At 38.9% G+C, this 13,651-nt stretch overlaps 1 protein-coding gene across 6 annotated transcripts in view; it reads right to left on the bottom strand.

Moving 5' to 3' along the window:
- Enox1 (ecto-NOX disulfide-thiol exchanger 1) overlaps nucleotides 1-13,651 on the bottom strand; it is a 542,803-nt gene that overhangs the window by 329,609 nt on the left and 199,543 nt on the right. For all 6 annotated transcript variants that reach the window (XM_046454324.2, XM_046454323.2, XM_058582598.1 and 3 more), the window contains one exon: nucleotides 12,819-12,925. The gene's annotated coding sequence lies outside the window, so the exon portion shown is untranslated. The remainder of the gene's footprint in view (nucleotides 1-12,818; nucleotides 12,926-13,651) is intronic.

The raw sequence follows: 13,651 nt of genomic DNA, 5'->3' as shown, positions 1-13,651 counted from the left end.
TTTAGTGATGGTTTCTGCTATGTATTCTTTGTTTTTAATTGTCATTGTTTTCTGTTTGCCCTTTATTTTTTCTTCTTTCCACTTGATTTCAGTTTAGTTTTCCCTTTTAAAAAACATTTCTGGATATAGCTGTTTAATTTATTAATTTTTCAGACTTCTTTCTGACTTTCATTTAAGGGTATTCATTTCCCTCAAAGACGGTGTTGGCTGCATGTATATATTTTGGTATACCAAAGTTTTAATATCATTCAGTTCAAAATATCATGTCATTTCCATTGTGATTTTGTTTTGAACTATAACTATGTAGAAGTGAAATTTTTCATTTTAAAATATGAGAACATTCAAGATTTTATTGTTGTTGCCCAGTGTGGTGGTACATATCTATAATCCCAGAGGCTCAGGAAGCTGAGGCAGAAGGATCACAAGTTCATGTCTCTAAATAAAATATAAAAAGTGTCAGGGATGTGGCTCAGTAATTAGGCACCTTTGGGTTCACTCCCTGGTACAAAAAAAAAAAATTAGTATTGTTTTCAGAATTGACATTGCTAATTTGTAATTTAAATGAATCATGATCAAATTTTAATCCTTTTTAAGTTTTTAATTCTTTGAAATAATTTTAGAGTTGTTTCGGGCTAACTATCTAGCCAAGTTTTTCATATGTCCCATGTGTACTAGAAAAAGAGTTTCTGTACTTGTGTGTTCAATGTCTTTACGTATCTATAAGTAAAGTTTATAATCAGGTTATACAAACCTGCTAAATGCTTGGCTTTTCTCTGCTCTCAATTACTGAAAGCTATATATCACAATCTCTTACTATCTGTGTGTTTTTCTCTTTTACCTCTTCTGTCAATCTTTGCTTTAATTAGTTTATGTTAATGACTAAAGTGACTAAAACTTTGGGTTTATTTTCTTCCAGGTGAATTAAAACTTTCACACTTGAAAATATCCTCTTTATATTTTATTTATTATATCCCTTTTCTGAGAAGGGGCATTGGGGTATTTGCATTTTAGACTTTTTTCATCTTTTTACATTTAATCTTTTTACATTCTTATATTTTAGATATATCTCTTAACAGTATCATTAAGTTGTAGGTTATCTATTTATTCCAACAATATTTGACTTTTAATTGGATTATTTTGTCTGTTTACAATTAATTTCATTGCTAACATATTTGGATTTAGGTCTACTATCTTACTATCCCTTCAGCTTTTCTAAACTAAGTAACAACTACAAATGTGGGTCTTATGAGGATAATACAAAATTTAAAGCTTTGAAACCTAGAGTGTTCTCAATCAACCTTCTTTCCTTTCTATTTCTTAAAAAAGGTAGCATTATAATGTACATAAAGTAACAGCAATATAATAAATGTTTCTTAAGGTGTATGTTTTCAAACAAACTAAGCTCATGATACTTGTCATAGAAAGGTATGTTGAAGGATAGGCTCAGAGAGTTAAAGGAATGGAAAGGAGGTCAAAGACGCAAGAAGTGATGAGAAATGGGCATAAACTGGATCCTGTTGAGCTTTGTGGGGTTGTTGACTTTGTTAGAAATGTACTTCCTACTGTGTATGGCAATGCCACGTTTGGATTTACATTTTGTTTTATTTTGTGTTGTTTGCTATGCTGGGTATCAAACCCAGAGCCTCCTGCTTGGCTAGGCAAGTGCTCTATCACTGAGCTACACTCCCAGCCTGTGTTTTTAACTGTTTATTCGGGTGTCTGGGTAAAAATTGATTATAGGAAGCAAGGATGGAGTTCAGTAGGTGATAAGACAACCATTTCAGTATTCTAAAGACCCTCCTCCCCCAAAATAAAGTAGTACCTTTGATTTGAGAAATAGAAGTACATAGGAAATGAGTTGTTGCTGAGGGCTAATCAACAGGATGTGATGGCTTTTTTTCTGTGGGTGTGAGATATATATATATATGGGATTGAATCCAGGGATGCTCTACAACCAAGCTATATCCCCACCCCTTTTCATTTTTTATTTTGAGACATGGTCTCATTACGTTCCCCAGGCTGTCCTCAAACTTGTGATCCTCCTGCTTAAGCCTCTTGAGTAGCTGGGATTACAGGTGTGTGCCACCGTGCCTGGCTCAATAGGGGATAGTGGTACCTCCTGTGAGGAGTAAGGGTAGTATGGAGGATGATGTCCATGATTTGTATCAAGTAACATGCTAATGGAAGTGTTTATAGTGAATTTATACTTACAGCGAAGTCTGATATTTATAGCCCACTTATCAAATCCACTGGCTGTTATTTTATCTTATTTCCATTATTTACAACACTTTTAAAATGGCAAGCTCTGGAAATCTCTCACAGTTCCAATTCTGTAGCTTTGAAGTCTGTTAGGTGGTGAGGGGAGGGGAGGGTCCTAGTGAAAGGAAAAGTGCTTCCTGAAGACCCCACCTCCTAATGACATCACTTTTTTTCCTGCAGTTTTTAGGCTAAAATGATTTCAAATAAAACTAAACAGTGCACCACATACTATTTTCCTTTAAAAAGACACAATACAGTTCAGAGAGAAAACATCAGAAGTGAGACCAGGTTGACACAAGCTCTAAAAAAATTAATACACAGAAGTTTCATTATATTCTGTTTTTTTTTCCCAAGAAAATAAAATTGAAATAGACAATCCTGGGAAAATATAATTTATTTTTCCCTAACACAAAACTCCAGTACCACTGCTTTCAAAAGAAGCATTTCCATTACACAACCATGCTTGTAATTGAAATGATAACCCTCCAATCATTTACTGGGCCTGCATTTTATTTAGGTTTTCAAGTTTTGAGTTCTTTCTAAAATGAAAAGGATAAAATTTCTAATGGAATTGTGAGACTGACAAAATTTTCTTCTCTTTCCAGTTGTAAAAAAGTAGGTCAAAAAGCAATCCCCTCCACACACACACACACACACACACACACACACACAAAAGAGAAAGTTTTTTTGAACATATGAAAGCTTCATTTACTGGGAGAAACTCCCCTCAGCAGTCAAAACCTGCAAAGTGCCAGTGACAGAGGACATACATCCCTCATCTGCAAAGATGAAGTGGTGGCGATGGCAGGGTTCCTCAGAATTCAAAGTACAGGTGCCATAGTCCACTCTGGCTGCTGTAACAGAATGCCACAGACCTGTGAGAACCAGACATGTGACATTCTAGAGGCAGAGGTCTCAGAGCAGGGTGATAGCAGATTTGGTGTCTGGTGAGGGTCTCATGAGGTTCAGGGACAGCTGCCTTCCTGCTGAGTCCTCACATGGCAGAAGGTGAGGGAGCAATTATCTAGGGTCTCTTTTATAAGGGCAGTTTCCCATTTATAACCTAATGACATCCCAAGGATCCCACCTCCTAATAACGTCATTTGGGGATTAGGATGTCAACGTAGGCCTTTGGGGGAGACACAGCATTCAGTCTCCAGCAAGAAGTATATGTGGTGGGGGCGGGGTAAGCATGTTGTGCATGGAACACAGGACGGGGAAAGGAAGGGGGGGTGTTGTCATGGCAGCTGTGCAAGTGAAGTAATACTTCATGGAACCTTTGTTTCACACACGTGAGTAAACTGTGCAGGAATATGTACATTGTCTATTGATTTCTCATTTGCACCATGGTTTGTAGTAAAATGAGTCACTAAGCTATAGTATTTAAGGTCCCCTGCCTCCTTCCAACAGTAAAAACTGTTATTTTACTTGTGTTATATAACTTCAGAACAAACCACAGAGTTTTCTTTGCTTCTGTTTCTAAAAATGAAGCAGAAAAGAAATCCTTACTTCCAACTTCTCAGAAATTCTTGATGTTGATTCTCTGTTAAAAGTTCTAAAATCTTTGAGCTATGCTAGATCACAGAGCTGTTTAAGACTATGAAGATCATTTTTCTCCTTCGTCTCTTTTGTAGGTGACCTTAATCAGCCTATGAGGTGGTTTTATTTAAAAATACTTTCCTATCTAAATTGTGACCTGACGGAAAAATAGACACACAAAACATCAGAAGTCCCTCCTTGTTGTATGAGCTTGGGAATCCCTCACTCTCTCTGAGCCTCCATTTCGTTGACTGTAACATCAGTATTATCCCCTGAACCAGACTGCTGCAAGGAGTGGGGGAGATTCATGCAAAGTGCCTGACAAATGTTAAGCATTCAATAAATAAGCATTTTTGAATCAATAAAATGAGAGCCTCGGCCGCAACAGTGTCTTTTGTCTCCCCACACAGAAGCCAGCATCTTGTTTCCCACTGTTGTGAAGAGCATATTTCATCACTTTTCCTCCCCTGAGGGCCGACACAGGGCCCAACACACAGTTGATGTTTAATAAAAGTTGACAGAATTGAATGCAGAAAGGGTGCTATTTTGTTTTCTTGATAAGGGAATACGCTCATTGCCAAAATAACTATAAAAACCAATTATAATGCCCACATTAGCTTGTTAATTTTTTGGACTGGAAACATAGCCACAATAGGAACCACCACTTTCCAAATGATCCAGCTAATAAGGGGACAGAAGTCAGGCTTCATCAAGCAAGCTTCTCCTTACCTGGCAGAAACTTAACACATCTCAGCTCAGGCAAAAGCCAGTAATTGAAAGCACCTGCTGGTCAAGACCAGTGGCATGCTTAGGCTAAGGAGGGAGTCATATTTTTGCTTATCTTCAAAAGAAATAAATGAGTTTATAAGAGAGAGGAGTTGGTTCATTCTGAAGCAAGCCTACAATCAACCATCTTGAACAGAAGCCAGTAGTTACTTTCCTCAAAAAACTTTCTTCCTTCTGCATATAAACACCACCCTACGCCCCTAACCCTTCTCCAAGTGTCCTGTCCTCTGAATCCTTATCCTCTTTAGGGGGCAGGTGCACCTCTGAGCAGATCTCACAGGCAGCCCCATGCTCTGGCAACCACAGGGCCGAGTCCAGGGGCCGAGGGAGCACAGAGTTTCACACCATCTCTTTTCTATCTCAAATGAATTCCAGATATCATTAAAATCAAAGTATCTGTGCCAGGACATGAAACAGGCCATGTGTGTTTCAGTGAGCTGACACTCATCTCTAAAGGACCTGAGGTGTAGGAAGCTGCTGCATTTTCCCATCCTTCCATCTTTAAAATAATAATGAAAAATGCAATTTTTGTGCAACTAGCCTTTCCAGCTTACCCTAGGGTGGCATTTGTTGTCTATTCTGCTATTCAACTGCCTCACAAAAAATCTTCTTGTCAAGTTCCTTTCTCTTTCCTCTCTCACACACATAAATAAAAGGCCCCAAGGGTGGAGCAAATGTGATGGAATCAGATGCCGTGAGCAGCCTCAGATGGAGGCCTGGTCTGTGGGCCCTGGTCACTGTGAGGTCACCTGGATGCTAAGCTTTCTGGACACCTGCTTCTGCTTTTCTTCCCAAGGGCTGGAACCATGATTCATAAAGCAAAGTTGAAGATGGAGAGATTACAAAAACTTTTAGGGAGCTGTTAATTTTTTAAATTAATGCCCATGCTGTGTAAAAATATGCATGCTCCGCAGCACCAGAAGATGGGTGTTCATGTCACAGGAGGGTGTCACCTCTATGCAAGTATCTGATATGTGTCTCCAAAATCATCTCTCCACTTTCACTAACTAAAACCAGTCACCAGTCACTAAAACCAGTTACAGGGACTCCAGTGGGTATTAGGTGGAGAGCACAGTGTGTGGAGGGTGCTATGTGAATAGGTTGACATTTTACCCATAATGGAAAAGGGCAATAAAACTGCTTGTTTAGGTGTGAATCATAAAATAATGGGTCAGAATTCAAACAGGTGTGGGAAGTTTATATGCTCAGTGTTAAAGGAGACCCTATGTTGTGTTGGAAAATACTGAAGTGCTGGGAATACAGTGGCAGGGCTGGGGTTGTAGCTCAGTGGTACAGCACTTGCCTTGCATGTGTGAGGCACTGGGTTCAGTCCTCAGCACCACATAAAAATAAGTAAATAAAGATATTGTGTCCATCTACAACTGAAAAAGTATTTTTTAAAAAAATCCTTGCCTTCATAAAACAGGTATTCTAGTAGGAAGAGAAAAATAGAGAAGCAAAAAAATTAGGAGAAGAACATCAAATAATGGTAAGTGCCATGAAGAACTTAAAATGTGGTCACTGGCTATGGAGTGGAGACACTTTTAGGTAGGTGTAGAGAAGGTCCCTCAGAGGAGTGGGCATTCCAGCTAAAAGCTAAAGGGTCAGAAGGAGCTGCCAAGCCTCAGTTCTGGTCAAGAGTATCCCAGGCAGAAGATGCAATGTCCTGTGGTGTCAGTGGAAGACACGCTCCACCTGCATCTCTGAAGCATGGTGAACAATGAGCACAGGCATGAGAAAGGTCACTGGTGGCAGCAGGGTCATATCCCGCAGGGGCTTGTGGGTGGCATGAAGTTCCTGTCACTCTCCCTGCAAAGGGAAACAAGTGAAAGGAATCTAAATCAAACTAAATACCCTCTGCCATCTCTCTGCGTGTCCTCAGTTTACCACATTCTAAGGACTCATTCCTTTGGGGCCTACACAGATGTTGACAGCACAGAGGTAACTTCCCTGCAACCTCAGTTTCTGCTTTTTCATTATCTGCAATTCAATCTAGACTGAACTGCAATGACAATTTGTGTCTAAAAACAAAATAGTAAGATCTGTCACCTACTACCACACTTCTCACCTATCCGTCTCATTCTTCCTAGTAGCTTAAACAGATACACACAACACCAGAAAACAGCCAAAACAGTACAGACTAATCTGAACTATCCTTCTCACTGCATCCTGAGGACTGAGTTGCCAAGTCCCCTTGTCAGATTGTTTAGCTGGAAATGAGTGCCTTCCACAAAGTGCCTCAACAGAGATGATGCAGGCAGGGTAAAAATAAGTAAATAAAGATATTGTGTCCATCAGAGCTGTCAACAGTTCCTTGTGGGCCAATTAAGGATTACTGTTTCAACAGTGCCTGCAAGCTCATTGTTGGCGAAACTGGCTCAGCCAGCCACACATCTTCTTGCCTCTGAACTAGATCAGAGTATCTTCTGAGAGCCCCAGCCCAGGTCCACAGACCAACTGGGCAACAAGGCTCTTTAGAGAGGTTCAAATTTTGCTTCCAGGAGGAAAGATTTTCCCAACACAATCAACCGTTTTTTGTCAAATTCATGTTCTTAAGTCTGTACCTATTCTGGTTTCCTGAAATGCAGATAAATCAGTGACACAGCATGGAAAGGAAATGGTTTCAAACAGCCAGAGAGCCTTGTGGAAGAATACATTAACCTCCTATGGGCTTCCAGGTAAATAAGAGGATAAGTGCAAGAGGGAAGCAAATTTTTTTAAAAATTCATCAATGATGTGTGAAGATAAAAGGTATCTTTGATTGGCAGGGGTAACTGATTAAAGACATCAAAGAGAAAGATCTGAAAGTGAACTTCCTAAATAATCACCAGATAAGACCAATATAGGTGAAATTTTAGTTAGTTTTATTCATATTGGTTTAAAGGGAATACTTTTGTTTGGAAAAACTGGTCAGCAACAAAATCCAGAAATTTAACAATTTGAAATGACAAGTTTGAGTTAATGACACTGGTCAGATATTATCAGGCATGGTCGCACTGAAATATGTCCTGTCCACATATCCTCAGATGGCTCACAAAACCTGTACTAGGGCTGAATAAGAGATGATCTCCTAAGAGGCAACTCCAGAAAGTGGGTCTCTGGTACTAAGGAGACATCCTGTGAACCCCAGAAGAGAGACAGCTATCAGTGCTGTCAGATGAGGCTGGTGCAACCCTAACCTGGTTGTAGGCTCACTTCCCCACAGCTGGGGGAATCCATGTCCAGAAACCTAGCAAGAGAGTAGCTGGAGAGTATATAAAAACACAATAAACTTTTTGCAGAAAAACAATGACTTTCTATGTTTTGTGTAACTGATACACAAAATTCTATTTTGAAATGGAACACTGGTTTTAGAACTGAACTTCATTTTTTGATATTTGGAAGATATTAGAGAAAAAGAAAATTTCTCTTTCAAAATATATTTATGTGGAAACTCCCAGTTTCTTTTTAAGTCAAAATAACCAAATTTTTTTAAAAGCAAAGCAATTCCTAAACCCTCCCTGCAAAAACAAAACAAAACAACAACAACATAAAAACAACTTTGTTAATGCTATTCCAGTTGCCAGTGGCAGGAAGCCAACTCCAAGCAGCTAAAGTGAAAGGGGGGAATAGAGACAGACTTAAATGCAAAGCCCCTTTGGTTCAGGTATGGGTGGACCTAGGATATTACATCATGAGAACCTTTCTCCATCTCTTAACTCTGTTGCCCTCTGCATTGGCTCAACTTTAAGCAGGGTATGTTTAAATGAAAACAAAATAACTCCAGAAGCTCCAGATTTACAATGAATCATGTAACTAACAATCTCACTGTTAAAACAAAACAAAACAAAAGTTCCTCCTAGAGTTCAACAAATGTCTTTGGATTGGGTTTCAGAAGCCTGGCTTGGATCACAGGACCTCCCTGGGGACCCGCTCCTGCAGCTGCATCCCTTGGATTCCACAAGGACGATGGGGTGTGATTTGGCTTCCACAGGAAAACTTGATGTGCTTTCACCAGGGAAGTAAGCTGCCCTCTAAGACCAAATGTTATGGTAACATCCATCTGCTGCCTCCACTTACCTATTTCTTCCTCTTTTCCTCAAAAGCCTTTCAAGGCAAATCAAGGTACTATCTTCTGCAGACACACTCTCTAAATTCCACTGAGTTGTTTACTTAGAAATGGTTAATTAAAAAACCAAAGAGCTGGTCCAGATTCTCTCTTTTTGGTGATTGTCCCACAACATACTCATGCTTCCCTGAGTTGAAAATTTACCACACATTTTGTAACTTTTTATTCCTCCTTGCTTCTTTTTCTGTCCTTGACACCTAGGACAATATTTGCCACAAAAGATGTAAATTTACGAAACTGGGCTGTTGTTGATGGAGGCAGTTCTTTCTTGGGGTATACTGATAGGCCTACTATAATGTCAGTTATACTGAATTTATTCTGAAATAATTCTGAAACACTCTCCAGCAAAACTTCAGTCTTTGATGTTGTTATCTTGTAGATGAAAACTCGAAAATTTAGCAACTGAGAAATGCATTTTTACCTAGTCTTGAAGGCCCGAACTCAGACAAGAACAGTAAAATATTAACTGCTAAAGGAACTTAAAATAATTCATTAGGAAGTGCTAGCTTCTCTATTCAACACTAAGCCTAGTAAAATAATCATGATTCATCCCCAACTTCAGTTATACCCTCAGTTCATCTTCTGACTTCACAAAAATATAGGTTTCGTATTCCATTATGAACAAAGATACTTCATGTAAAAACAGTCTATGGAACAGCAATGCATGACTATTCAGATGATGTTATTTTTAACATTGCTGAAATTTACCACTACTTAAAATACACTAACTACATAAATGGAGTCTAGAGAATACTCCTTTGCATTCTGCAAATTATATATGTACCCTGAGCCTAATGTTCACAGGTCTCCTCCTCAGCCTTGGATGGAAATGAGCATTATTCCATAATAACCCACTTTCAGCATCTCAGGTTTTAGAACCATCCCTGTCAATTTGAACCCTATTGATCAAGGTGTTTAAAGGTGTAGTGAATGAATATCACATTCAGGGCCTACAGTTTCAGGAGAGACTTATATCAACGTGTGAGTGTCAAGGCAAAGGTCAATTACTGTGAACTGTTCAATGCATGGAGTTAGGTGTGCCACACACAAGTGGAGTCACCCAAATGTAACTTCTCATCCCACTTGACATTTACCTCCCGTGCTTGGCTGTGAGAATCTGGTTTCACACTGGAGAGACAATGGACTATGCTAGACTTCTCAATGGGTGGCACAAGAAGGCAGAGAACCACACGTGCTGCTCTTTAGGAGAAATTTCGGGGAGTTTTAAGAGTAGTCCCTCTACACAGTTATCTTCTACTGATTCCAGATAAGGTGCATTGAATCCCTGCCTGAGATAAGATGTGACTGCACATCTCAAGGCTGTTCAGTGCCTCAGTTAACACCATACAAACTCTGAGAGGGTTAGTGCCTCAGTTAACAACATACAAACTCTGAGAAGGTTAAATTATTACTGGTCTTGTTAATATATAAAAAACAAGAGGCTCAGAGAGCTTAAATAAGTTTCTGACAATTATATATCAAAAAGTCCTACTACAATTCTTTTCCTTACAAGGATTCTGATAGTTATTTTTAGGATATTTGTACATAGCAAAGGAGATGCATTTTGTATTATCTTGAAGGGAGCATTAATCATCTTCGACCAATGAACCTTTTAAGGTCTTACAATAGTAATTTAAATCATCAGTTTGTGCTCGGCAAGGGTTTTATATCACAAAATATGCCTCTTAATTGTTTAAGAGTTTAGATAATAAACAATCCATATTTGTAAAGTAAATCCTGTGAAATTGTGTTTCATACTAGTAACATCCTCAAATACCCTTATCACTTAAGATATGGTTTCTTTTTCTATAAGAAACTTCAAAAAACACTTCAAAAGATCCTAAATATAATTTTGTTTGGATTTTTAAAATGAAATCGAAAATTGCAGATTTAAGAAATGCTTTCTCAAGTCCTCCTCCAAGCATAACACACCTAACAGAACAGAGCTGACATTTGTTCATGGGGATCCTTCAAAAGAGAGCAATTAAATCAAGTTTAGGGGATTATTTATCTTCTAAAAATTACATGGCATATTTCTGCTCTAGGAAGCTACTGACCTTTTAAAGCTACAAAGCATTTTTATACAACAAAAACATTTTTATCTTAAAAGGTACACTACCATTTAGTCAAATTTGATAGTTATGGGTTTAATAGGCTGCAACCATGGATGATTATATTTGATAATATGATGACTGCAAAGCAAAAAAAAAAAAAAAAATGGCATCTTAATACCAAGTTAAATTGCACCCAATATTCCAATGGCACAATTGCCCCCAATATTCTAATGGCACAATTGCCCCCAATATTCTAATGGCACAATTGCCCTAGAAGCTGTTCCAGCTTTCCAGCGATTCCATACCATGTCCTCTTCTCTGGCCATGATCAGGGCAGGTAAGGATGGGCTGACGGAGCCACACCTGTGCACTAACTCAGACAGATGAAGTGGTTTCAACTTGAACTTTATGCAGTAAGCTTATTGTATTTAAATTATTTTCACACACATTTAATTTCTCCCCACTTGCTTCTTCAGTTTAGGAGTCATTCATTTTAGAAGGAGTTGGGTTTTGTCCTTAGCCTCTCTGAATTTCAGTGTCCTGCTGGCCTGCCCCAGTCTCCATCTGAAGCCCTGGTCCCTGAGTTGTCTGAAACCTTAGCAGGAAAAGGCAAGGACCTTTAGCCTTGTCCTTCTGAGAGATTTCTGATCTCTTACCAAACCTTTCTAGGCATTCTGAATTAGGGTAGCAAATGACTAAAAAGAAAATGTGTAAGTATTCATTGACAGCCTCAACCTCACTGTGGGAGATGTCCTCTGATATCTCCAGAAGGGCATGCCAGAGAGGCCACAAGCCAATTGATTTCTGAAACTCCTAGAGGCCATAGAAAAGAGTTAACCTCTGCTCCTGGAGGTAAACAATACATCATAATATATTTATTAACCTTGAGGCTTTTAACTAAAAAATGTAGCCCTCACTGTATTCCCTGAACCTCTCCCCTTTCCCTTTCATACTATCTCTTATTCTGCCTTTCTTCTTTTTCAATTACCCAGAACCTCAGGGTGAGAAAAAAAAGGCTAAATTACAACTCCTCCGGCTTTGTCTTCTCCATGCAGCTCCATACCTGGCTTGCTTCCATTTATCTTTGTAATTATTATTATTTTCCCCATTTGTTGTGAAATTGTTGCTGCCTACAGGGCAGGCACAAAGAAGAACATGGTCACTTGTTTCTAAATGGTAGAACCAAGATGAGCTTGACATCAAAAAGTTCCTATGTCATAAGGTGAGGTCTAGGACATACCTGCCCAGGATTTACATACCCTCACAGTCCTTCACCTATCTTACTACATCCAGGGAAGACCAGCCACTCAAGTAGTGAACTAGTAAACAAACAAATTATTGCTTTGCCATGTAAATAGCATACCTGAAGATCATCTTTCTCCTTTAAAGTTTAAATTAAGGGAGAATTGAGAATTAAAGGAGGAGCATCATTGGTTAGAGACACTTTATTATAAATTAGGATGCTACATTGTTATAATTTAGTGATCAACTGGTAATTTAGCCAATTATAACAAGAAAAGAGGAGGGGACAGTTTTTAATAATACCAAGGAAGAAAAGGCAATTTTGGAGGCTGAGATATTTTGTAGGTGGAAATAGAACCAAAAAATAGGGGTTGAGGAGTCCTGAAACAAATTGGGAAATTTAGGATGTCAGGGGCAATCTAGTTATCTAAATTCTAGATACCTAAAATCTAGATACCTAGATACCTACTGGCACCTAAACATGAGTGTGAGGGGCACCAGGAGGTAGGGAAGATAGAAAAATGACTGATAGCTAAAAAACTGAATACAGGTAATTGTACTAGGATTAGAATTGCGTATCTATATTAATAACATCTATGTGCTGAATTGTGGAACTTACGTTGAGTGGTCTATAGAACAGTCATGACAAAATTAACAGTGAACATATGACCACCATCATTTCAACATGATTTTGTTTTGCACATATCCCCCCCACCCCAATAAAACCAAACCAAACAAATGTTACACATAAGACAGATAGCACTTGAGCCCGGGCAGCCCTTGATGACAAGGTCAGAAAGTTCACACCTCATTCATGTGCAGGTACTCACCACTTCTTTAAAGCTGGCTCATTTAAATACGCCTGCCTTCTCCCTTTTTGATGTCATGGGTGGACTTCAATTTTGCTTTATCATCTGGTTTTGCAAATTGTTAGTTCCTGTGGATGATGACAAGTAAAGGGATTAAAGGAAGTACAGGATAATGAACAAACAAAAGTAGGCATAAATCAGATGTCCAGGGATGTTCACTTGGGGCAGACAGACTGAGGTACTGCTGGTCTGTGGCCGGCTTTGTTTCCCATTCTAGGTCTAGAATACTCTGAGAAAGCATAAAGGATCTTTCCAAATGCATAACTGCTACTTGGTGGAAATAGCAATCATTACACATGAGTCCTAGCTAATGAGATATTCCTTCTTATTTCCAAAGAAATCCCACCACCTCCTTTGGAGATTCTAAGAGATTTTTCATCCTGTCTAAAAGTATATGGGGTGCAGAAGGCAAGTTACATGAGGATCTAGCTGTACATCGGATCACTGGCAAAAACATACTAACTTAATAGCAGACTAGGCTGCAATCCTATTTCTGCCCACGTTTATCTTGAAAGAAATCCTTCACTGGCCCTTATGCAACTGTATATGAGTTTTAAAAAGTATTTCATCTCTAGTGCTGTACAATTTACAAAGTATTGGATATTCACTATCCCCTTTGATTTTTATAATATGTTGTATCTCTAGTTTCAAAAGGAGGATACTGGTACCCAAAGGGCTTGTGTGGCCAGTATGAGGACGTGCAGTGACTGCTTACAAAGCCAGAACCCAAACCATGTTTTCTGACTCCTAGCCCACAACTGACACATCAGCAGTGTTTTTCTAACTTTCAAAGT

This window comes from Marmota monax, unplaced genomic scaffold (genome assembly GCF_021218885.2).
Source record: "Marmota monax isolate L192 unplaced genomic scaffold, Marmota_monax_Labrador192_F-V1.1 WCK01_AAM20220418_F8-fsc00011, whole genome shotgun sequence".
Taxonomy (NCBI): Eukaryota; Metazoa; Chordata; class Mammalia; order Rodentia; family Sciuridae; genus Marmota; species Marmota monax.
This window is presented reverse-complemented; position numbering and strand designations above follow the sequence as displayed.